This window comes from Protomyctophum bolini, assembly GCF_963924005.1.
Source record: "Protomyctophum bolini genome assembly, chromosome: 21".
In the NCBI taxonomy this organism is placed as follows: domain Eukaryota; kingdom Metazoa; phylum Chordata; class Actinopteri; order Myctophiformes; family Myctophidae; genus Protomyctophum; species Protomyctophum bolini.
The window spans coordinates 4,008,544-4,033,055 of NC_137882.1; positions in this window are offsets into that span (position 1 = coordinate 4,008,544).

Genomic DNA, 24,512 nt, shown 5'->3' on the forward strand with positions numbered 1-24,512 from the left:
TTTTGGGAGGCAAATTATTTTGGCAAATTATTTTGGGAGGCAAATTATTTTGGCAAATTATTTTACACTTTTGGTTATTGAGAAACAGCTCCTAAAACATTATTTGACACTTTTGGTTGTTGAAAAACAGCTTCTAACCATTATTTGACACTTTGGTTGTTGAGAAACAGCTCCTAAAACATTATTTTACACTTTTGGTTATTGAGAAACAGCTCCTAAAACATTATTTGACACTTTTGGTTGTTGAAAAACAGCTTCTAACCATTATTTGACACTTTGGTTGTTGAGAAACAGCTCCTAAAACATTATTTTACACTTTTGGTTATTGAGAAACAGCTCCTAAAACATTATTTGACACTTTTGGTTGTTGAAAAACAGCTTCTAACCATTATTTGACACTTTGGTTGTTGAGAAACAGCTCCTAAAACATTATTTTACACTTTTGGTTATTGAGAAACAGCTCCTAAAACATTTTTTGACACTTTTGGTTGTTGAAAAACAGCTTCTAACCATTATTTGACACTTTGGTTGTTGAGAAACAGCTCCTAAAACATTATTTTACACTTTTGGTTGTTGAGAAACAGCTCCTAAAACATTATTTGACACTTTTGGTTGTTGAAAAACAGCTTCTAACCATTATTTGAAACTTTGGTTGTTGAGAAACAGCTCCTAAAACATTATTTTACACTTTTGGTTATTGAGAAACAGCTCCTAAAACATTATTTGACACTTTTGGTTGTTGAAAAACAGCTTCTAACCATTATTTGACACTTTGGTTGTTGAGAAACAGCTCCTAAAACATTATTTTACACTTTTGGTTGTTGAGAAACAGCTCCTAAAACATTATTTGACACTTTTGGTTGTTGAAAAACAGCTTCTAACCATTATTTGACACTTTGGTTGTTGAGAAACAGCTCCTAAAACATTATTTTACACTTTTGGTTATTGAGAAACAGCTCCTAAAACATTATTTGACACTTTTGGTTGTTGAAAAACAGCTTCTAACCATTATTTGACACTTTGGTTGTTGAGAAACAGCTCCTAAAACATTATTTTACACTTTTGGTTATTGAGAAACAGCTCCTAAAACATTATTTGACATTTTTGGTTGTTGAAAAACAGCTTCTAACCATTATTTGACACTTTGGATGTTGAGAAACAGCTCCTAAAACATTATTTTACACTTTTGGTTATTGAGAAACAGCTCCTAAAACATTATTTGACACTTTTGGTTGTTGAAAAACAGCTTCTAACCATTATTTGACACTTTGGTTGTTGAGAAACAGCTCCTAGAACATTATTTTACACTTTTGGTTGTTGAGAAACAGATCCTAAAACATTATTTGACACTTTTGGTTGTTGAAAAACAGCTTCTAACCATTATTTGACACTTTGGTTGTTGAGAAACAGCTCCTAAAACATTATTTTACACTTTTGGTTATTGAGAAACAGCTCCTAAAACATTATTTGACACTTTTGGTTGTTGAAAAACAGCTTCTAACCATTATTTGACACTTTGGATGTTGAGAAACAGCTCCTAAAACATTATTTTACACTTTTGGTTATTGAGAAACAGCTCCTAAAACATTATTTGACACTTTTGGTTGTTGAAAAACAGCTTCTAACCATTATTTGACACTTTGGTTGTTGAGAAACAGCTCCTAGAACATTATTTTACACTTTTGGTTGTTGAGAAACAGATCCTAAAACATTATTTGACACTTTTGGTTGTTGAAAAACAGCTTCTAACCATTATTTGACACTTTGGTTCTGGTTATTTTGGGAGGCAAATTATTTTGGGAGGCAAATTATTTTGGCAAATTATTTTGGGAGGCAAATTATTTTGGGAGGCAAATTATTTTGGCAAATTATTTTGGGAGGCAAATTATTTTGGGAGGCAAATTATTTTGGCAAATTATTTTGGGAGGCAAATTATTTTGGCAAATTATTTTGGGAGGCAAATTATTTTGGCAAATTATTTTGGGAGGCAAATTATTTTGGCAAATTATTTTGGGAGGCAAATTATTTTGGGAGGCAAATTATTTTGGCAAATTATTTTGGGAGGAAAATTATTTTGGGAGGCAAATTATTTTGGCAAATTATTTTGGGAGGCAAATTATTTTGGGAGGCAAATTATTTTGGCAAATTATTTTGGGAGGCAAATTATTTTGGAAATTTATTTTGGGAGGCAAATTATTTTGGGAGGCAAATTATTTTGGGAGGCAAATTATTTTGGCAAATTATTTTGGGAGGCAAATTATTTTGGGAGGCAAATTATTTTGGCAAATTATTTTGGGAGGCAAATTATTTTGGCAGGCAAATTATTTTGGGAGGCAAATTATTTTGGGAGGCAAATTATTTTAGGAGGGAAATTATTTTGGAAAATTATTTTGGGAGGCAAATTATTTTGGGAGGCAAATTATTTTGGCAAATTATTTTGGGAGGCAAATTATTTTGGCAAATTATTTTGAGAGGCAAATTATTTTGGCAATTTATTTTGGGAGGCAAATTATTTTGGCAAATTATTTTGGGAGGCAAATTAATTTGGGAGGCAAATTATTTTGGCAAATTATTTTGGGAGGCAAATTATTTTGGGAGGCAAATTATTTTGGGAGGCAAATTATTTTGGGAGGCAAATTATTTTGGCAAATTATTTTGTGAGGCAAATTATTTTGGGAGGCAAATTATTTTGGGAGGCAAATTATTTTGGCAAATTATTTTGGGAGGCAAATTATTTTGGCAAATTATTTTGGGAAGCAAATTATTTTGGGAGGCAAATTATTTTGGCAAATTATTTTGGGAGGCAAATTATTTTGGCAAATTATTTTGGGAGGCAAATTATTTTGGCAAATTATTTTACACTTTTGGTTATTGAGAAACAGCTCCTAAAACATTATTTGACACTTTTGGTTGTTGAAAAACAGCTTCTAACCATTATTTGACACTTTGGTTGTTGAGAAACAGCTCCTAAAACATTATTTTACACTTTTGGTTATTGAGAAACAGCTCCTAAAACATTATTTGACACTTTTGGTTGTTGAAAAACAGCTTCTAACCATTATTTGACACTTTGGTTGTTGAGAAACAGCTCCTAAAACATTATTTTACACTTTTGGTTATTGAGAAACAGCTCCTAAAACATTATTTGACACTTTTGGTTGTTGAAAAACAGCTTCTAACCATTATTTGACACTTTGGTTGTTGAGAAACAGCTCCTAAAACATTATTTTACACTTTTGGTTATTGAGAAACAGCTCCTAAAACATTATTTGACACTTTTGGTTGTTGAAAAACAGCTTCTAACCATTATTTGACACTTTGGTTGTTGAGAAACAGCTCCTAAAACATTATTTTACACTTTTGGTTATTGAGAAACAGCTCCTAAAACATTATTTGACACTTTTGGTTGTTGAAAAACAGCTTCTAACCATTATTTGACACTTTGGTTGTTGAGAAACAGCTCCTAAAACATTATTTTACACTTTTGGTTATTGAGAAACAGCTCCTAAAACATTTTTTGACACTTTTGGTTGTTGAAAAACAGCTTCTAACCATTATTTGACACTTTGGTTGTTGAGAAACAGCTCCTAAAACATTATTTTACACTTTTGGTTGTTGAGAAACAGCTCCTAAAACATTATTTGACACTTTTGGTTGTTGAAAAACAGCTTCTAACCATTATTTGAAACTTTGGTTGTTGAGAAACAGCTCCTAAAACATTATTTTACACTTTTGGTTATTGAGAAACAGCTCCTAAAACATTATTTGACACTTTTGGTTGTTGAAAAACAGCTTCTAACCATTATTTGACACTTTGGTTGTTGAGAAACAGCTCCTAAAACATTATTTTACACTTTTGGTTGTTGAGAAACAGCTCCTAAAACATTATTTGACACTTTTGGTTGTTGAAAAACAGCTTCTAACCATTATTTGACACTTTGGTTGTTGAGAAACAGCTCCTAAAACATTATTTTACACTTTTGGTTATTGAGAAACAGCTCCTAAAACATTATTTGACACTTTTGGTTGTTGAAAAACAGCTTCTAACCATTATTTGACACTTTGGTTGTTGAGAAACAGCTCCTAAAACATTATTTTACACTTTTGGTTATTGAGAAACAGCTCCTAAAACATTATTTGACATTTTTGGTTGTTGAAAAACAGCTTCTAACCATTATTTGACACTTTGGATGTTGAGAAACAGCTCCTAAAACATTATTTTACACTTTTGGTTATTGAGAAACAGCTCCTAAAACATTATTTGACACTTTTGGTTGTTGAAAAACAGCTTCTAACCATTATTTGACACTTTGGTTGTTGAGAAACAGCTCCTAGAACATTATTTTACACTTTTGGTTGTTGAGAAACAGATCCTAAAACATTATTTGACACTTTTGGTTGTTGAAAAACAGCTTCTAACCATTATTTGACACTTTGGTTGTTGAGAAACAGCTCCTAAAACATTATTTTACACTTTTGGTTATTGAGAAACAGCTCCTAAAACATTATTTGACACTTTTGGTTGTTGAAAAACAGCTTCTAACCATTATTTGACACTTTGGATGTTGAGAAACAGCTCCTAAAACATTATTTTACACTTTTGGTTATTGAGAAACAGCTCCTAAAACATTATTTGACACTTTTGGTTGTTGAAAAACAGCTTCTAACCATTATTTGACACTTTGGTTGTTGAGAAACAGCTCCTAGAACATTATTTTACACTTTTGGTTGTTGAGAAACAGATCCTAAAACATTATTTGACACTTTTGGTTGTTGAAAAACAGCTTCTAACCATTATTTGACACTTTGGTTCTGGTTATTTTGGGAGGCAAATTATTTTGGGAGGCAAATTATTTTGGCAAATTATTTTGGGAGGCAAATTATTTTGGGAGGCAAATTATTTTGGCAAATTATTTTGGGAGGCAAATTATTTTGGGAGGCAAATTATTTTGGCAAATTATTTTGGGAGGCAAATTATTTTGGCAAATTATTTTGGGAGGCAAATTATTTTGGCAAATTATTTTGGGAGGCAAATTATTTTGGCAAATTATTTTGGGAGGCAAATTATTTTGGGAGGCAAATTATTTTGGCAAATTATTTTGGGAGGAAAATTATTTTGGGAGGCAAATTATTTTGGCAAATTATTTTGGGAGGCAAATTATTTTGGGAGGCAAATTATTTTGGCAAATTATTTTGGGAGGCAAATTATTTTGGAAATTTATTTTGGGAGGCAAATTATTTTGGGAGGCAAATTATTTTGGGAGGCAAATTATTTTGGCAAATTATTTTGGGAGGCAAATTATTTTGGGAGGCAAATTATTTTGGCAAATTATTTTGGGAGGCAAATTATTTTGGCAGGCAAATTATTTTGGGAGGCAAATTATTTTGGGAGGCAAATTATTTTAGGAGGGAAATTATTTTGGAAAATTATTTTGGGAGGCAAATTATTTTGGGAGGCAAATTATTTTGGCAAATTATTTTGGGAGGCAAATTATTTTGGCAAATTATTTTGAGAGGCAAATTATTTTGGCAATTTATTTTGGGAGGCAAATTATTTTGGCAAATTATTTTGGGAGGCAAATTAATTTGGGAGGCAAATTATTTTGGCAAATTATTTTGGGAGGCAAATTATTTTGGGAGGCAAATTATTTTGGGAGGCAAATTATTTTGGGAGGCAAATTATTTTGGCAAATTATTTTGTGAGGCAAATTATTTTGGGAGGCAAATTATTTTGGGAGGCAAATTATTTTGGCAAATTATTTTGGGAGGCAAATTATTTTGGCAAATTATTTTGGGAGGCAAATTATTTTGGGAGGCAAATTATTTTGGCAAATTATTTTGGGAGGCAAATTATTTTGGCAAATTATTTTGGGAGGCAAATTATTTTGGGAGGCAAATTATTTTGGGAGGCAAATTATTTTGGCAAATTATTTTGGGAGGCAAATTATTTTGGGAGGCAAATTATTTTGGGAGACAAATTATTTTGGCAAATTATTTTGGGAGGCAAATTATTTTGGCAAATTATTTTGGGAAGCAAATTATTTTGGCAAATTATTTTGGGAGGCAAATTATTTTGGCAAATTATTTTGGGAGGCAAATTATTTTGGCAAATTATTTTGGGAGGCAAATTATTTTGGCAAATTATTTTACACTTTTGGTTATTGAGAAACAGCTCCTAAAACATTATTTGACACTTTTGGTTGTTGAAAAACAGCTTCTAACCATTATTTGACACTTTGGTTGTTGAGAAACAGCTCCTAAAACAACAAATTATTTTGGCAAATTATTTTGGGAGGCAAATTATTTTGGCAAATTATTTTGGGAGGCAAATTATTTTGGGAGACAAATTATTTTGGCAAATTATTTTGGGAGGCAAATTATTTTGGCAAATTATTTTGGGAAGCAAATTATTTTGGCAAATTATTTTGGGAGGCAAATTATTTTGGCAAATTATTTTGGGAGGCAAATTATTTTGGCAAATTATTTTGGGAGGCAAATTATTTTGGCAAATTATTTTGGGAGGCAAATTATTTTGGCAAATTATTTTGGGAGGCAAATTATTTTGGGAGGCAAATTATTTTGGGAGGAAAATTATTTTGGGAGGCAAATTATTTTGGGAGGCAAATTATTTTGGGAGGCAAATTATTTTGGCAAATTATTTTGGGAGGCAAATTATTTTGGGAGGCAAATTATTTTGGAAATTTATTTTGGGAGGCAAATTATTTTGGGAGGCAAATTATTTTGGGAGGCAAATTATTTTGGGAGGCAAATTATTTTGGCAAATTATTTTGGGAGGCAAATTATTTTGGCAAATTATTTTGGGAGGCAAATTATTTTGGGAAGCAAATTATTTTGGCAGGCAAATTATTTTGGGAGGCAAATTATTTTGGGAGGCAAATTATTTTGGGAGGCAAATTATTTTGGCAAATTATTTTGGGAGGCAAATTATTTTGGCAAATTATTTTGAGAGGCAAATTATTTTGGCAATATATTTTGGGAGGCAAATTATTTTGGCAAATTATTTTGGGAGGCAAATTAATTTGGGAGGCAAATTATTTTGGGAGGCAAATTATTTTGGCAAATTATTTTGGGAGGCAAATTATTTTGGCAAATTATTTTGGGAAGCAAATTATTTTGGCAAATTATTTTGGGAGGCAAATTATTTTGGCAAATTATTTTGGGAGGCAAATTATTTTGGCAAATTATTTTGGGAGGCAAATTATTTTGGCAAATTATTTTACACTTTTGGTTATTGAGAAACAGCTCCTAAAACATTATTTGACACTTTTGGTTGTTGAAAAACAGCTTCTAACCATTATTTGACACTTTGGTTGTTGAGAAACAGCTCCTAAAACAACAAATTATTTTGGCAAATTATTTTGGGAGGCAAATTATTTTGGCAAATTATTTTGGGAGGCAAATTATTTTGGGAGACAAATTATTTTGGCAAATTATTTTGGGAGGCAAATTATTTTGGCAAATTATTTTGGGAAGCAAATTATTTTGGCAAATTATTTTGGGAGGCAAATTATTTTGGCAAATTATTTTGGGAGGCAAATTATTTTGGCAAATTATTTTGGGAGGCAAATTATTTTGGCAAATTATTTTGGGAGGCAAATTATTTTGGCAAATTATTTTGGGAGGCAAATTATATTATTTTGGGAGGCAAATTATTTTGGCAAATTATTTTGGGAGGCAAATTATTTTGGGAGGCAAATTATTTTGGGAGGCAAATTATTTTGGCAAATTATTTTGGGAGGCAAATTATTTTGGGAGGCAAATTATTTTGGAAATTTATTTTGGGAGGCAAATTATTTTGGGAGGCAAATTATTTTGGGAGGCAAATTATTTTGGGAGGCAAATTATTTTGGCAAATTATTTTGGGAGGCAAATTATTTTGGGAGGCAAATTATTTTGGCAAATTATTTTGGGAGGCAAATTATTTTGGGAAGCAAATTATTTTGGCAGGCAAATTATTTTGGGAGGCAAATTATTTTGGGAGGCAAATTATTTTGGGAGGCAAATTATTTTGGCAAATTATTTTGGGAGGCAAATTATTTTGGCAAATTATTTTGAGAGGCAAATTATTTTGGCAATATATTTTGGGAGGCAAATTATTTTGGCAAATTATTTTGGGAGGCAAATTAATTTGGGAGGCAAATTATTTTGGGAGGCAAATTATTTTGGCAAATTATTTTGGGAGGCAAATTATTTTGGGAGGCAAATTATTTTGGCAAATTATTTTGGGAGGCAAATTATTTTGGGAGGCAAATTATTTTGGGAGGCAAATTATTTTGGCAAATTATTTTGTGAGGCAAATTATTTTGGGAGGCAAATTATTTTGGGAGGCAAATTATTTTGGGAGGCAAATTATTTTGGCAAATTATTTTGGGAGGCAAATTATTTTGGCAAATTATTTTGGGAGGCAAATTATTTTGGCAAATTATTTTGGGAGGCAAATTATTTTGGGAGGCAAATTATTTTGGCAAATTATTTTGGGAGGCAAATTATTTTGGCAAATTATTTTGGGAGGCAAATTATTTTGGGAGGCAAATTATTTTGGCAAATTATTTTGGGAGGCAAATTATTTTGGGAGGCAAATTATTTTGGGAGGCAAATTATTTTGGGAGACAAATTATTTTGGCAAATTATTTTGGGAGGCAAATTATTTTGGCAAATTATTTTGGGAAGCAAATTATTTTGGGAGGCAAATTATTTTGGCAAATTATTTTGGGAGGCAAATTATTTTGGCAAATTATTTTGGGAGGCAAATTATTTTGGCAAATTATTTTACACTTTTGGTTATTGAGAAACAGCTCCTAAAACATTATTTGACACTTTTGGTTGTTGAAAAACAGCTTCTAACCATTATTTGACACTTTGGTTGTTGAGAAACAGCTCCTAAAACATTATTTTACACTTTTGGTTATTGAGAAACAGCTCCTAAAACATTATTTGACACTTTTGGTTGTTGAAAAACAGCTTCTAACCATTATTTGACACTTTGGTTGTTGAGAAACAGCTCCTAAAACATTATTTTACACTTTTGGTTATTGAGAAACAGCTCCTAAAACATTATTTGACACTTTTGGTTGTTGAAAAACAGCTTCTAACCATTATTTGACACTTTGGTTGTTGAGAAACAGCTCCTAAAACATTATTTTACACTTTTGGTTGTTGAGAAACAGCTCCTAAAACATTATTTGACACTTTTGGTTGTTGAAAAACAGCTTCTAACCATTATTTGAAACTTTGGTTGTTGAGAAACAGCTCCTAAAACATTATTTTACACTTTTGGTTATTGAGAAACAGCTCCTAAAACATTATTTGACACTTTTGGTTGTTGAAAAACAGCTTCTAACCATTATTTGACACTTTGGTTGTTGAGAAACAGCTCCTAAAACATTATTTTACACTTTTGGTTATTGAGAAACAGCTCCTAAAACATTATTTGACACTTTTGGTTGTTGAAAAACAGCTTCTAACCATTATTTGACACTTTGGTTGTTGAGAAACAGCTCCTAAAACATTATTTTACACTTTTGGTTATTGAGAAACAGCTCCTAAAACATTATTTGACATTTTTGGTTGTTGAAAAACAGCTTCTAACCATTATTTGACACTTTGGATGTTGAGAAACAGCTCCTAAAACATTATTTTACACTTTTGGTTATTGAGAAACAGCTCCTAAAACATTATTTGACACTTTTGGTTGTTGAAAAACAGCTTCTAACCATTATTTGACACTTTGGTTGTTGAGAAACAGCTCCTAGAACATTATTTTACACTTTTGGTTGTTGAGAAACAGATCCTAAAACATTATTTGACACTTTTGGTTGTTGAAAAACAGCTTCTAACCATTATTTGACACTTTGGTTGTTGAGAAACAGCTCCTAAAACATTATTTTACACTTTTGGTTATTGAGAAACAGCTCCTAAAACATTATTTGACACTTTTGGTTGTTGAAAAACAGCTTCTAACCATTATTTGACACTTTGGATGTTGAGAAACAGCTCCTAAAACATTATTTTACACTTTTGGTTATTGAGAAACAGCTCCTAAAACATTATTTGACACTTTTGGTTGTTGAAAAACAGCTTCTAACCATTATTTGACACTTTGGTTGTTGAGAAACAGCTCCTAGAACATTATTTTACACTTTTGGTTGTTGAGAAACAGATCCTAAAACATTATTTGACACTTTTGGTTGTTGAAAAACAGCTTCTAACCATTATTTGACACTTTGGTTCTGGTTATTTTGGGAGGCAAATTATTTTGGGAGGCAAATTATTTTGGCAAATTATTTTGGGAGGCAAATTATTTTGGGAGGCAAATTATTTTGGCAAATTATTTTGGGAGGCAAATTATTTTGGCAAATTATTTTGGGAGGCAAATTATTTTGGCAAATTATTTTGGGAGGCAAATTATTTTGGCAAATTATTTTGGGAGGCAAATTATTTTGGGAGGCAAATTATTTTGGCAAATTATTTTGGGAGGAAAATTATTTTGGGAGGCAAATTATTTTGGCAAATTATTTTGGGAGGCAAATTATTTTGGCAAATTATTTTGGGAGGCAAATTATTTTGGCAAATTATTTTGGCAGGCAAATTATTTTGGGAGGCAAATTATTTTGGGAGGCAAATTATTTTGGCAAATTATTTTGGGAGGCAAATTATTTTGGCAAATTATTTTGAGAGGCAAATTATTTTGGCAATTTATTTTGGGAGGCAAATTATTTTGGCAAATTATTTTGGGAGGCAAATTAATTTGGGAGGCAAATTATTTTGGGAGGCAAATTATTTTGGCAAATTATTTTGGGAGGCAAATTATTTTGGGAGGCAAATTATTTTGGCAAATTATTTTGGGAGGCAAATTATTTTGGGAGGCAAATTATTTTGGCAAATTATTTTGTGAGGCAAATTATTTTGGGAGGCAAATTATTTTGGGAGGCAAATTATTTTGGCAAATTATTTTGGGACGCAAATTATTTTGGCAAATTATTTTGGGAGGCAAATTATTTTGGCAAATTATTTTGGGAGGCAAATTATTTTGGGAGGCAAATTATTTTGGCAAATTATTTTGGGAGGCAAATTATTTTGGCAAATTATTTTGGGAGGCAAATTATTTTGGCAAATTATTTTGGGAGGCAAATTATTTTGGGAGGCAAATTATTTTGGGAGGCAAATTATTTTGGGAGACAAATTATTTTGGCAAATTATTTTGGGAGGCAAATTATTTTGGCAAATTATTTTGGGAAGCAAATTATTTTGGGAGGCAAATTATTTTGGCAAATTATTTTGGGAGGCAAATTATTTTGGCAAATTATTTTGGGAGGCAAATTATTTTGGCAAATTATTTTACACTTTTGGTTATTGAGAAACAGCTCCTAAAACATTATTTGACACTTTTGGTTGTTGAAAAACAGCTTCTAACCATTATTTGACACTTTGGTTGTTGAGAAACAGCTCCTAAAACATTATTTTACACTTTTGGTTATTGAGAAACAGCTCCTAAAACATTATTTGACACTTTTGGTTGTTGAAAAACAGCTTCTAACCATTATTTGACACTTTGGTTGTTGAGAAACAGCTCCTAAAACATTATTTTACACTTTTGGTTATTGAGAAACAGCTCCTAAAACATTATTTGACACTTTTGGTTGTTGAAAAACAGCTTCTAACCATTATTTGACACTTTGGTTGTTGAGAAACAGCTCCTAAAACATTATTTTACACTTTTGGTTGTTGAGAAACAGCTCCTAAAACATTATTTGACACTTTTGGTTGTTGAAAAACAGCTTCTAACCATTATTTGAAACTTTGGTTGTTGAGAAACAGCTCCTAAAACATTATTTTACACTTTTGGTTATTGAGAAACAGCTCCTAAAACATTATTTGACACTTTTGGTTGTTGAAAAACAGCTTCTAACCATTATTTGACACTTTGGTTGTTGAGAAACAGCTCCTAAAACATTATTTTACACTTTTGGTTATTGAGAAACAGCTCCTAAAACATTATTTGACACTTTTGGTTGTTGAAAAACAGCTTCTAACCATTATTTGACACTTTGGTTGTTGAGAAACAGCTCCTAAAACATTATTTTACACTTTTGGTTATTGAGAAACAGCTCCTAAAACATTATTTGACATTTTTGGTTGTTGAAAAACAGCTTCTAACCATTATTTGACACTTTGGATGTTGAGAAACAGCTCCTAAAACATTATTTTACACTTTTGGTTATTGAGAAACAGCTCCTAAAACATTATTTGACACTTTTGGTTGTTGAAAAACAGCTTCTAACCATTATTTGACACTTTGGTTGTTGAGAAACAGCTCCTAGAACATTATTTTACACTTTTGGTTGTTGAGAAACAGATCCTAAAACATTATTTGACACTTTTGGTTGTTGAAAAACAGCTTCTAACCATTATTTGACACTTTGGTTGTTGAGAAACAGCTCCTAAAACATTATTTTACACTTTTGGTTATTGAGAAACAGCTCCTAAAACATTATTTGACACTTTTGGTTGTTGAAAAACAGCTTCTAACCATTATTTGACACTTTGGATGTTGAGAAACAGCTCCTAAAACATTATTTTACACTTTTGGTTATTGAGAAACAGCTCCTAAAACATTATTTGACACTTTTGGTTGTTGAAAAACAGCTTCTAACCATTATTTGACACTTTGGTTGTTGAGAAACAGCTCCTAGAACATTATTTTACACTTTTGGTTGTTGAGAAACAGATCCTAAAACATTATTTGACACTTTTGGTTGTTGAAAAACAGCTTCTAACCATTATTTGACACTTTGGTTCTGGTTATTTTGGGAGGCAAATTATTTTGGGAGGCAAATTATTTTGGCAAATTATTTTGGGAGGCAAATTATTTTGGGAGGCAAATTATTTTGGCAAATTATTTTGGGAGGCAAATTATTTTGGCAAATTATTTTGGGAGGCAAATTATTTTGGCAAATTATTTTGGGAGGCAAATTATTTTGGCAAATTATTTTGGGAGGCAAATTATTTTGGCAAATTATTTTGGGAGGCAAATTATTTTGGGAGGCAAATTATTTTGGCAAATTATTTTGGGAGGAAAATTATTTTGGGAGGCAAATTATTTTGGCAAATTATTTTGGGAGGCAAATTATTTTGGCAAATTATTTTGGGAGGCAAATTATTTTGGGAGGCAAATTATTTTGGAAATTTATTTTGGGAGGCAAATTATTTTGGGAGGCAAATTATTTTGGCAAATTATTTTGGGAGGCAAATTATTTTGGGAGGCAAATTATTTTGGCAAATTATTTTGGGAGGCAAATTATTTTGGCAAATTATTTTGGCAAATTATTTTGGGAGGCAAATTATTTTGGCAGGCAAATTATTTTGGGAGGCAAATTATTTTGGGAGGCAAATTATTTTGGGAGGCAAATTATTTTGGCAAATTATTTTGGGAGGCAAATTATTTTGGCAAATTATTTTGAGAGGCAAATTATTTTGGCAATTTATTTTGGGAGGCAAATTATTTTGGCAAATTATTTTGGGAGGCAAATTAATTTGGGAGGCAAATTATTTTGGGAGGCAAATTATTTTGGCAAATTATTTTGGGAGGCAAATTATTTTGGGAGGCAAATTATTTTGGCAAATTATTTTGGGAGGCAAATTATTTTGGGAGGCAAATTATTTTGGGAGGCAAATTATTTTGGGAGGCAAATTATTTTGGCAAATTATTTTGTGAGGCAAATTATTTTGGGAGGCAAATTATTTTGGGAGGCAAATTATTTTGGCAAATTATTTTGGGACGCAAATTATTTTGGCTAATTATTTTGGGAGGCAAATTATTTTGGCAAATTATTTTGGGAGGCAAATTATTTTGGGAGGCAAATTATTTTGGCAAATTATTTTGGGAGGCAAATTATTTTGGCAAATTATTTTGGGAGGCAAATTATTTTGGGAGGCAAATTATTTTGGGAGGCAAATTATTTTGGGAGACAAATTATTTTGGCAAATTATTTTGGGAGGCAAATTATTTTGGCAAATTATTTTGGGAAGCAAATTATTTTGGGAGGCAAATTATTTTGGCAAATTATTTTGGGAGGCAAATTATTTTGGCAAATTATTTTGGGAGGCAAATTATTTTGGCAAATTATTTTACACTTTTGGTTATTGAGAAACAGCTCCTAAAACATTATTTGACACTTTTGGTTGTTGAAAAACAGCTTCTAACCATTATTTGACACTTTGGTTGTTGAGAAACAGCTCCTAAAACATTATTTTACACTTTTGGTTATTGAGAAACAGCTCCTAAAACATTATTTGACACTTTTGGTTGTTGAAAAACAGCTTCTAACCATTATTTGACACTTTGGTTGTTGAGAAACAGCTCCTAAAACATTATTTTACACTTTTGGTTATTGAGAAACAGCTCCTAAAACATTATTTGACACTTTTGGTTGTTGAAAAACAGCTTCTAACCATTATTTGACACTTTGGTTGTTGAGAAACAGCTCCTAAAACATTATTTTACACTTTTGGTTATTGAGAAACAGCTCCTAAAACATTTTTTGACACTTTTGGTTGTTGAAAAACAGCTTCTAACCATTATTTGACACTTTGGTTGTTGAGAAACAGCTCCTAAAACATTATTTTACACTTTTGGTTGTTGAGAAACAGCTCCTAAAACATTATTTGACACTTTTGGTTGTTGAAAAACAGCTTCTAACCATTATTTGAAACTTTGGTTGTTGAGAAACAGCTCCTAAAACATTATTTTACACTTTTGGTTATTGAGAAACAGCTCCTAAAACATTATTTGACACTTTTGGTTGTTGAAAAACAGCTTCTAACCATTATTTGACACTTTGGTTGTTGAGAAACAGCTCCTAAAACATTATTTTACACTTTTGGTTGTTGAGAAACAGCTCCTAAAACATTATTTGACACTTTTGGTTGTTGAAAAACAGCTTCTAACCATTATTTGACACTTTGGTTGTTGAGAAACAGCTCCTAAAACATTATTTTACACTTTTGGTTATTGAGAAACAGCTCCTAAAACATTATTTGACACTTTTGGTTGTTGAAAAACAGCTTCTAACCATTATTTGACACTTTGGTTGTTGAGAAACAGCTCCTAAAACATTATTTTACACTTTTGGTTATTGAGAAACAGCTCCTAAAACATTATTTGACATTTTTGGTTGTTGAAAAACAGCTTCTAACCATTATTTGACACTTTGGATGTTGAGAAACAGCTCCTAAAACATTATTTTACACTTTTGGTTATTGAGAAACAGCTCCTAAAACATTATTTGACACTTTTGGTTGTTGAAAAACAGCTTCTAACCATTATTTGACACTTTGGTTGTTGAGAAACAGCTCCTAGAACATTATTTTACACTTTTGGTTGTTGAGAAACAGATCCTAAAACATTATTTGACACTTTTGGTTGTTGAAAAACAGCTTCTAACCATTATTTGACACTTTGGTTGTTGAGAAACAGCTCCTAAAACATTATTTTACACTTTTCGTTATTGAGAAACAGCTCCTAAAACATTATTTGACACTTTTGGTTGTTGAAAAACAGCTTCTAACCATTATTTGACACTTTGGATGTTGAGAAACAGCTCCTAAAACATTATTTTACACTTTTGGTTATTGAGAAACAGCTCCTAAAACATTATTTGACACTTTTGGTTGTTGAAAAACAGCTTCTAACCATTATTTGACACTTTGGTTGTTGAGAAACAGCTCCTAGAACATTATTTTACACTTTTGGTTGTTGAGAAACAGATCCTAAAACATTATTTGACACTTTTGGTTGTTGAAAAACAGCTTCTAACCATTATTTGACACTTTGGTTCTGGTTATTTTGGGAGGCAAATTATTTTGGGAGGCAAATTATTTTGGCAAATTATTTTGGGAGGCAAATTATTTTGGGAGGCAAATTATTTTGGCAAATTATTTTGGGAGGCAAATTATTTTGGCAAATTATTTTGGGAGGCAAATTATTTTGGCAAATTATTTTGGGAGGCAAATTATTTTGGCAAATTATTTTGGGAGGCAAATTATTTTGGGAGGCAAATTATTTTGGCAAATTATTTTGGGAGGCAAATTATTTTGGGAGGCAAATTATTTTGGCAAATTATTTTGGGAGGCAAATTATTTTGGCAAATTATTTTGGGAGGCAAATTATTTTGGCAAATTATTTTGGGAGGCAAATTATTTTGGGAGGCAAATTATTTTGGAAATTTATTTTGGGAGGCAAATTATTTTGGGAGGCAAATTATTTTGGGAGGCAAATTATTTTGGCAAATTATTTTGGGAGGCAAATTATTTTGGGAGGCAAATTATTTTGGGAGGCAAATTATTTTGGCAAATTATTTTGGGAGGCAAATTATTTTGGGAGGCAAATTATTTTGGGAGGCAAATTATTTTGGGAGGCAAATTATTTTGGCAAATTATTTTGGGAGGCAAATTATTTTGGGAGGCAAATTATTTTGGGAGGCAAATTATTTTGGGAGACAAATTATTTTGGCAAATTATTTTGGGAGGCAAATTATTTTGGCAAATTATTTTGGGAAGCAAATTATTTTGGGAGGCAAATTATTTTGGCAAATTATTTTGGGAGGCAAATTATTTTGGCAAATTATTTTGGGAGGCAAATTATTTTGGCAAATTATTTTACACTTTTGGTTATTGAGAAACAGCTCCTAAAACATTATTTGACACTTTTGGTTGTTGAAAAACAGCTTCTAACCATTATTTGACACTTTGGTTGTTGAGAAACAGCTCCTAAAACATTATTTTACACTTTTGGTTATTGAGAAACAGCTCCTAAAACATTATTTGACACTTTTGGTTGTTGAAAAACAGCTTCTAACCATTATTTGACACTTTGGTTGTTGAGAAACAGCTCCTAAAACATTATTTTACACTTTTGGTTATTGAGAAACAGCTCCTAAAACATTATTTGACACTTTTGGTTGTTGAAAAACAGCTTCTAACCATTATTTGACACTTTGGTTGTTGAGAAACAGCTCCTAAAACATTATTTTACACTTTTGGTTATTGAGAAACAGCTCCTAAAACATTTTTTGACACTTTTGGTTGTTGAAAAACAGCTTCTAACCATTATTTGACACTTTGGTTGTTGAGAAACAGCTCCTAAAACATTATTTTACACTTTTGGTTGTTGAGAAACAGCTCCTAAAACATTATTTGACACTTTTGGTTGTTGAAAAACAGCTTCTAACCATTATTTGAAACTTTGGTTGTTGAGAAACAGCTCCTAAAACATTATTTTACACTTTTGGTTATTGAGAAACAGCTCCTAAAACATTATTTGACACTTTTGGTTGTTGAAAAACAGCTTCTAACCATTATTTGACACTTTGGTTGTTGAGAAACAGCTCCTAAAACATTATTTTACACTTTTGGTTGTTGAGAAACAGCTCCTAAAACATTATTTGACACTTTTGGTTGTTGAAAAACAGCTTCTAACCATTATTTGACACTTTGGTTGTTGAGAAACAGCTCCTAAAACATTATTTTACACTTTTGGTTGTTGAGAAACAGCTCCTAAAACATTATTTGACACTTTTGGTTGTTGAAAAACAGCTTCTAACCATTATTTGACACTTTGGTTGTTGAGAAACAGCTCCTAAAACATTATTTTACACTTTTGGTTATTGAGAAACAGCTCCTAAAACATTATTTGACACTTTTGGTTGTTGAAAAACAGCTTCTAACCATTATTTGACACTTTGGTTGTTGAGAAACAGCTCCTAAAACATTATTTTACACTTTTGGTTATTGAGAAACAGCTCCTAAAACATTATTTGACATTTTTGGTTGTTGAAAAACAGCTTCTAACCATTATTTGACACTTTGGATGTTGAGAAACAGCTCCTAAAACATTATTTTACACTTTTGGTTATTGAGAAACAGCTCCTAAAACATTATTTGACACTTTTGGTTGTTGAAAAACAGCTTCTAACCATTATTTGACACTTTGGTTGTTGAGAAACAGCTCCTAGAACATTATTTTACACTTTTGGTTGTTGAGAAACAGATCCTAAAACATTATTTGACACTTTTGGTTGTTGAAAAACAGCTTCTAACCATTATTTGACACTTTGGTTGTTGAGAAACAGCTCCTAAAACATTATTTTACACTTTTCGTTATTGAGAAACAGCTCCTAAAACATTATTTGACACTTTTGGTTGTTGAAAAACAGCTTCTAACCATTATTTGACACTTTGGATGTTGAGAAACAGCTCCTAAAACATTATTTTACACTTTTGGTTATTGAGAAACAGCTCCTAAAACATTATTTGACACTTTTGGTTGTTGAAAAACAGCTTCTAACCATTATTTGACACTTTGGTTGTTGAGAAACAGCTCCTAGAACATTATTTTACACTTTTGGTTGTTGAGAAACAGATCCTAAAACATTATTTGACACTTTTGGTTGTTGAAAAACAGCTTCTAACCATTATTTGACACTTTGGTTCTGGTTATTTTGGGAGGCAAATTATTTTGGGAGGCAAATTATTTTGGGAGGCAAATTATTTTGGGAGGCAAATTATTTTGGCAAATTATTTTGGGAGGCAAATTATTTTGGCAAATTATTTTGGGAGGCAAATTATTTTGGCAAATTATTTTGGGAGGCAAATTATTTTGGCAAATTATTTTGGGAGGCAAATTATTTTGGGAGGCAAATTATTTTGGCAAATTATTTTGGGAGGCAAATTATTTTGGGAGGCAAATTATTTTGGCAAATTATTTTGGGAGGCAAATTATTTTGGCAAATTATTTTGGGAGGCAAATTATTTTGGGAGGCAAATTATTTTGGAAATTTATTTTGGGAGGCAAATTATTTTGGGAGGCAAATTATTTTGGGAGGCAAATTATTTTGGCAAATTATTTTGGGAGGCAAATTATTTTGGGAGGCAAATTATTTTGGGAGGCAAATTATTTTGGCAAATTATTTTGGGAGGCAAATTATTTTGGGAGGCAAATTATTTTGGGAGGCAAATTATTTTGGGAGGCAAATTATTTTGGGAGGCAAATTATTTTGGGAGGCAAATTATTTTGGGAGACAAATTATTTTGGCAAATTATTTTGGGAGGCAAATTATTTTGGCAAATTATTTTGGGAAGCAAATTATTTTGGGAGGCAAATTATTTTGGCAAATTATTTTGGGAGGCAAATTATTTTGGCAAATTATTTTGGGAGGCAAATTATTTTGGCAAATTATTTTACACTTTTGGTTATTGAGAAACAGCTCCTAAAACATTATTTGACACTTTTGGTTGTTGAAAAACAGCTTCTAACCATTATTTGACACTTTGGTTGTTGAGAAACAGCTCCTAAAACATTATTTTACACTTTTGGTTATTGAGAAACAGCTCCTAAAACATTATTTGACACTTTTGGTTGTTGAAAAACAGCTTCTAACCATTATTTGACACTTTGGTTGTTGAGAAACAGCTCCTAAAACATTATTTTACACTTTTGGTTATTGAGAAACAGCTCCTAAAACATTATTTGACACTTTTGGTTGTTGAAAAACAGCTTCTAACCATTATTTGACACTTTGGTTGTTGAGAAACAGCTCCTAAAACATTATTTTACACTTTTGGTTATTGAGAAACAGCTCCTAAAACATTTTTTGACACTTTTGGTTGTTGAAAAACAGCTTCTAACCATTATTTGACACTTTGGTTGTTGAGAAACAGCTCCTAAAACATTATTTTACACTTTTGGTTGTTGAGAAACAGCTCCTAAAACATTATTTGACACTTTTGGTTGTTGAAAAACAGCTTCTAACCATTATTTGAAACTTTGGTTGTTGAGAAACAGCTCCTAAAACATTATTTTACACTTTTGGTTATTGAGAAACAGCTCCTAAAACATTATTTGACACTTTTGGTTGTTGAAAAACAGCTTCTAACCATTATTTGACACTTTGGTTGTTGAGAAACAGCTCCTAAAACATTATTTTACACTTTTGGTTGTTGAGAAACAGCTCCTAAAACATTATTTGACACTTTTGGTTGTTGAAAAACAGCTTCTAACCATTATTTGACACTTTGGTTGTTGAGAAACAGCTCCTAAAACATTATTTTACACTTTTGGTTATTGAGAAACAGCTCCTAAAACATTATTTGACATTTTTGGTTGTTGAAAAACAGCTTCTAACCATTATTTGACACTTTGGATGTTGAGAAACAGCTCCTAAAACATTATTTTACACTTTTGGTTATTGAGAAACAGCTCCTAAAACATTATTTGACACTTTTGGTTGTTGAAAAACAGCTTCTAACCATTATTTGACACTTTGGTTGTTGAGAAACAGCTCCTAGAACATTATTTTACACTTTTGGTTGTTGAGAAACAGATCCTAAAACATTATTTGACACTTTTGGTTGTTGAAAAACAGCTTCTAACCATTATTTGACACTTTGGTTGTTGAGAAACAGCTCCTAAAACATTATTTTACACTTTTGGTTATTGAGAAACAGCTCCTAAAACATTATTTGACACTTTTGGTTGTTGAAAAACAGCTTCTAACCATTATTTGACACTTTGGATGTTGAGAAACAGCTCCTAAAACATTATTTTACACTTTTGGTTATTGAGAAACAGCTCCTAAAACATTATTTGACACTTTTGGTTGTTGAAAAACAGCTTCTAACCATTATTTGACACTTTGGTTGTTGAGAAACAGCTCCTAGAACATTATTTTACACTTTTGGTTGTTGAGAAACAGATCCTAAAACATTATTTGACACTTTTGGTTGTTGAAAAACAGCTTCTAACCATTATTTGACACTTTGGTTCTGGTTATTTTGGGAGGCAAATTATTTTGGGAGGCAAATTATTTTGGCAAATTATTTTGGGAGGCAAATTATTTTGGGAGGCAAATTATTTTGGCAAATTATTTTGGGAGGCAAATTATTTTGGCAAATTATTTTGGGAGGCAAATTATTTTGGCAAATTATTTTGGGAGGCAAATTATTTTGGCAAATTATTTTGGGAGGCAAATTATTTTGGCAAATTATTTTGGGAGGCAAATTATTTTGGCAAATTATTTTGGGAGGCAAATTATTTTGGCAAATTATTTTGGGAGGCAAATTATTTTGGGAGGCAAATTATTTTGGCAAATTATTTTGGGAGGAAAATTATTTTGGGAGGCAAATTATTTTGGCAAATTATTTTGGGAGGCAAATTATTTTGGGAGGCAAATTATTTTGGCAAATTATTTTGGGAGGCAAATTATTTTGGGAGGCAAATTATTTTGGAAATTTATTTTGGGAGGCAAATTATTTTGGGAGGCAAATTATTTTGGGAGGCAAATTATTTTGGCAAATTATTTTGGGAGGCAAATTATTTTGGGAGGCAAATTATTTTGGCAAATTATTTTGGCAAATTATTTTGGCAGGCAAATTATTTTGGCAGGCAAATTATTTTGGCAGGCAAATTATTTTGGGAGGCAAATTATTTTAGGAGGGAAATTATTTTGGAAAATTATTTTGGGAGGCAAATTATTTTGGGAGGCAAATTATTTTGGCAAATTATTTTGGGAGGCAAATTATTTTGGCAAATTATTTTGAGAGGCAAATTATTTTGGCAATTTATTTTGGGAGGCAAATTATTTTGGCAAATTATTTTGGGAGGCAAATTAATTTGGGAGGCAAATTATTTTTGCAAATTATTTTGGGAGGCAAATTATTTTGGCAAATTATTTTGGGAGGCAAATTATTTTGGGAGGCAAATTATTTTGGGAGGCAAATTATTTTGGGAGGCAAATTATTTTGGCAAATTATTTTGTGAGGCAAATTATTTTGGGAGGCAAATTATTTTGGGAGGCAAATTATTTTGGGAGGCAAATTATTTTGGCAAATTATTTTGGGAGGCAAATTATTTTGGGAGGCAAATTATTTTGGGAGGCAAATTATTTTGGCAAATTATTTTGGGAGGCAAATTATTTTGGCAAATTATTTTGGGAGGCAAATTATTTTGGGAGGCAAATTATTTTGGGAGGCAAATTATTTTGGCAAATTATTTTGGGAGGCAAATTATTTTGGCAAATTATTTTGGGAGGCAAATTATTTTGGGAGACAAATTATTTTGGCAAATTATTTTGGGAGGCAAATTATTTTGGCAAATTATTTTGGGAAGCAAATTATTTTGGCAAATTATTTTGGGAGGCAAATTATTTTGGCAAATTATTTTGGGAGGCAAATTATTTTGGCAAATTATTTTGGGAGGCAAATTATTTTGGCAAATTATTTTACACTTTTGGTTATTGAGAAACAGCTCCTAAAACATTATTTGACACTTTTGGTTGTTGAAAAACAGCTTCTAACCATTATTTGACACTTTGGTTGTTGAGAAACAGCTCCTAAAACAACAAATTATTTTGGCAAATTATTTTGGGAGGCAAATTATTTTGGGAGACAAATTATTTTGGCAAATTATTTTGGGAGGCAAATTATTTTGGCAAATTATTTTGGGAAGCAAATTATTTTGGCAAATTATTTTGGGAGGCAAATTATTTTGGCAAATTATTTTGGGAGGCAAATTATTTTGGCAAATTATTTTGGGAGGCAAATTATTTTGGCAAATTATTTTGGGAGGCAAATTATTTTGGCAAATTATTTTGAGAGGCAAATTATTTTGGCAATTTATTTTGGGAGGCAAATTATTTTGGCAAATTATTTTGGGAGGCAAATTAATTTGGGAGGCAAATTATTTTGGCAAATTATTTTGGGAGGCAAATTATTTTGGCAAATTATTTTGGGAGGCAAATTATTTTGGGAGGCAAATTATTTTGGCAAATTATTTTGGGAGGCAAATTATTTTGGCAAATTATTTTGGGAGGCAAATTATTTTGGGAGGCAAATTATTTTGGGAGGCAAATTATTTTGGGAGGCAAATTATTTTGGGAGGCAAATTATTTTGGGAGACAAATTATTTTGGCAAATTATTTTGGGAGGCAAATTATTTTGGCAAATTATTTTAGGAGGCAAATTATTTTGGCAAATTATTTTGGGAGGCAAATTATTTTGGCAAATTATTTTACACTTTTGGTTATTGAGAAACAGCTCCTAAAACATTATTTGACACTTTTGGTTGTTGAAAAACAGCTTCTAACCATTATTTGACACTTTGGTTGTTGAGAAACAGCTCCTAAAACAACAAATTATTTTGGCAAATTATTTTGGGAGGCAAATTATTTTGGCAAATTATTTTGGGAGGCAAATTATTTTGGGAGACAAATTATTTTGGCAAATTATTTTGGGAGGCAAATTATTTTGGCAAATTATTTTGGGAGGCAAATTATTTTGGGAGGCAAATTATTTTGGGAGGCAAATTATTTTGGCAAATTATTTTGGGAGGCAAATTATTTTGGCAAATTATTTTGGGAGGCAAATTATTTTGAGAGGCAAATTATTTTGGCAATTTATTTTGGGAGGCAAATTATTTTGGCAAATTATTTTGGGAGGCAAATTAATTTGGGAGGCAAATTATTTTGGCAAATTATTTTGGGAGGCAAATTATTTTGGGAGGCAAATTATTTTGGCAAATTATTTTGGGAGGCAAATTATTTTGGGAGGCAAATTATTTTGGGAGGCAAATTATTTTGGCAAATTATTTTGGGAGGCAAATTATTTTGGGAGGCAAATTATTTTGGCAAATTATTTTGTGAGGCAAATTATTTTGGGAGGCAAATTATTTTGGGAGGCAAATTATTTTGGGAGGCAAATTATTTTGGCAAATTATTTTGGGAGGCAAATTATTTTGGCAAATTATTTTGGGAGGCAAATTATTTTGGGAGGCAAATTATTTTGGGAGGCAAATTATTTTGGCAAATTATTTTGGGAGGCAAATTATTTTGGCAAATTATTTTGGGAGGCAAATTATTTTGGCAAATTATTTTGGGAGGCAAATTATTTTGGGAGGCAAATTATTTTGGGAGGCAAATTATTTTGGGAGGCAAATTATTTTGGCAAATTATTTTGGGAGGCAAATTATTTTGGCAAATTATTTTGGGAGGCAAATTATTTTGGCAAATTATTTTGGCAAATTATTTTACACTTTTGGTTATTGAGAAACAGCTCCTAAAACATTATTTGACACTTTTGGTTGTTGCAAATTATTTTGGGAGGCAAATTATTTTGGGAGGCAAATTATTTTGGGAGGCAAATTATTTTGGCAAATTATTTTGGGAGGCAAATTATTTTGGCAAATTATTTTGGGAGGCAAATTATTTTGGCAAATTATTTTACACTTTTGGTTATTGAGAAACAGCTCCTAAAACATTATTTGACACTTTTGGTTGTTGAAAAACAGCTTCTAACCATTATTTGACACTTTGGTTGTTGAGAAACAGCTCCTAAAACATTATTTTACACTTTTGGTTATTGAGAAACAGCTCCTAAAACATTATTTGACACTTTTGGTTGTTGAAAAACAGCTTCTAACCATTATTTGACACTTTGGTTGT